Here is a 3,286-nt window from a genome sequence, read left to right on the forward strand (position 1 = left end):
TTCTAGGCAAATTAACGTATTTTCCAAGCCAATAATATAGCCTTAAATGTTTAAAAATGGTTTTAAAACGCACATGGCGCCATAGTTTAAACACTTAAGTGTCACAATGTTCGTCTTTTTGCAATAACTCACCTGTCATAGTTTAATGAGCGGGTAAATGACAAGCAACGTGAGGTAAGCTGCATTGTAAACACATGAGCGCACATATATACAGCTCCTGATTTGGGCAAAGTTCGCGGGAATTTTTCCACGAAATGATAAGAACATACATTGTTGTAATATTTCACACACAGTATTTTAACTTAACCGCTGCAAGCCATGCTCGTTTTCTCTTGTCATCGTTTAAGCAGGCATACAGCGCTGTCAGGGACAGATTTGCTAGTATGCAAGTCTTTGCTAGTAAGCTTATTGCAGTTACGGTGGCAGCCAACAACAGCACAGTTTAACCATGTGCACTTTTATAATTAGTTATAGTGGAAAAGTTTCAGTTTAATTAATTCAATCGATCTTTTTCATCCTGTTTTAACATGGATTCCTATGGAAAGCGGAACACCAGAGCACCGAAACAGAAGTTAACAGAAGTCCATCATGATGGCGCTCATCGGTTACTCAGGAAAAGGTGAATATGGATAAAAAAAGAGACGTTTTTTAAAAAATCACCTTTGTGTACCTCAGAAGAAAGAATGTCATATAGGTTTGGAACAACATGAGGATAAATCATTTTTAAGTGAACTTTCCCTTACTCTAGACACGAAGCACAATAGCATAAGTAATTCCATTTAGACCATAACACAACAGATCTGAACAAAAGGCAGATGCTTAGTTGTATTTGTTTTGATATTTAATGTCATAGTTAGTAGCCCGGTATTGTGTCCTGCTTTTAAGTGTTGTCCTCTTTGGTTCTCCCCTATGTTTAGCCTTTAGAGTTTCAATCACAAGTGCATAATATGATATTTTGAAATGCTTTAAAGACTCTTGCATACATCCACTCCAGCCTGTCACTCACAGCGGCACTCCAGCGTCTATTAGCATGCGAGTGAGCTTGTAGTTGGTGCGACTAGCCACTTGCAAGGGTGAGAAGGAACGTCAGCTAATGAGCAGTAGCAGGAGATAACATAAAATAAACAAAACCCAGCATAAAAGCTCATGTTTTCCTTATTCTGGCCGCCTTTCATCTCATTGTCAGTGTTGTGTACATCGATGTTGACTGCGCCTACAGGCCTCGCTTGTCAAAATAGCATTACGGTGGTTTTAAAGCTCATTATTACGCCCTGTTTCTTGGGAAACCAATCTTGGCTTTTAACTGTGGGTTAAGGTGATATCCTTTTCACCAGTGGCTCGAAAATACGCTCTATAGGTCAAATGAGACGTAAAGCTCTGAAATGCGCACTTTGTCTCACAAGTCGAACCCGAAAAAGTTCATTCGCATCCCTCTCTCCAAACCCCCGGCAAATATCACACCTCGGATGCATAAACATGCCTGAGCTCCACACATCAAGCCACGCAGGGGGCCTGGCCGGCTATAGAGCCGCACTGTGACACCAATCAGGAATGATGGCAGCCCCCTTTGTCATGCTAACAGGAATTGCCTCTTCTCTTATTCAAATGCTCTCCTCTCTTTCTCCCTCCCTTCATCCCTCTCTCCTTTTCTCCCTCCTCACGGGCCATGTAAATCCATACTTAGGGAGTTTGAAAAAGAGGGAGAGCGAAGGAGAGAGGGAGTGAGAACTCCCTGTCCCCGGAACCGTTGATCGGTGGGCCTCTCTCCTGGGGGTCAGCGTGGCTCTCGCAACGCCGAGCTGTTTCCATGCCCAGCCGAGCGCATTTCATATTCAAATGCTCCAATCAGGCCTGTGACCCGCGGGGGGCTTTTTTACAGCCCGGGCCTTGGGTCAGCGGGTCAAGATGGTGATTTAATAGCCAGGGCGATGGGAGAGAAAAGGGAAAGGAGTGATTTAGTGACTGAATGAGTCATAAAAAAGCATTTTTCTTAAGTCGTCTCGTAAATGCGAGCAGCTCGCGTCGTTTTTTTTCTCTCTTCACCTGACGGAGCCACCTGTTTGCGCCGTTAAAATCGCTGAGGACGTGTCAGAGTGACAGTAGGAAAATCAAAGGTTTAAGGTCCTTCTGTGGTGTGGTGTGTTATGGGGCAATCTTACCTGAGCATCTTGTTATTCATGTCTCGACAGGTGTGTTCGCTGCAAATTACATAGAGCTGGTATGTATGTGTAGGCTTGTTGTCATGTACTAATTATTCTGGAGACTGCCTTCGCATGTGAACGCAGAATAAATTTTGATGTTTCGTTGTCTTTATTTAGTATACGTCTGACATGAGGGGGTTTGCCCTCTGGCTTACATTGTGGATACCTATAGGAGCTAATTATACAGCGGTCAAAACACTTTAATACGGTATTGAAATATAGCTGAATGAATTTCACTACACAAAGAAACATGTTTATACAAATGCCTGTAAAGTGAATGATTTAGAAACACAACAGAAATGTCATAGTCAAGAAATCAGAAGTTTTTTGTGTACTATTTAATTAAATAAAGATTTTTCCTTCAAAATGAATGAAAATAGGTAATGAAAATATTACAATTAAATTTTCATGAAGTATATGGTAATGTTCTTGCTATTATTCTTAATTCTTTCCTTCAAAATTAAAATATATAAAACAATTGAATAAATTGGAAACAGAACACAAATGTTAATAGTCAAGAAATCAGAAGGCATTTGGTATTTATTATAATTGTTACTATTGTTATTGCTAATTTTTGTCCATTCAAAATTCATTAAAATATTAATTATTAATTAATTACAATTTAAATGTAAAAATGTGCTGGTATTACTATTATTTTCGAAAATTTGAACTATTTATTTATTTTATTATTTTTTTAATTATAATTTGAACTATTTTAGGTTTTTCCTTCCAAATTAAAATACTGAAATGTTTTTTTTAAATGAATCATAAACAGAATGAAAATGTTCATGATCGAGAAGTAATCAAAAGAAGGTATTTGGTTGTATTATTTATTAATAATTGTAATATCTAATTATTATAATTATATTTTTAATTACAAACTGTGTAATGTTTATTCTTTCAAAATTATTATTATTAAGATAATGAATTAAAATATTAAAATTAATTAAAGTTTGTGCTTGACTATTTAAAGATTTCAAAAATAAAAATAATTATAATTAATATAATAATAGTTTTTGGTTGGTATTAAACTCTTTTATTGTATATATATATATATATATATATATATATATATATATATATAT

Source organism: Garra rufa, chromosome 16 (assembly GCF_049309525.1).
Source record: "Garra rufa chromosome 16, GarRuf1.0, whole genome shotgun sequence".
In the NCBI taxonomy this organism is placed as follows: Eukaryota; Metazoa; Chordata; class Actinopteri; order Cypriniformes; family Cyprinidae; genus Garra; species Garra rufa.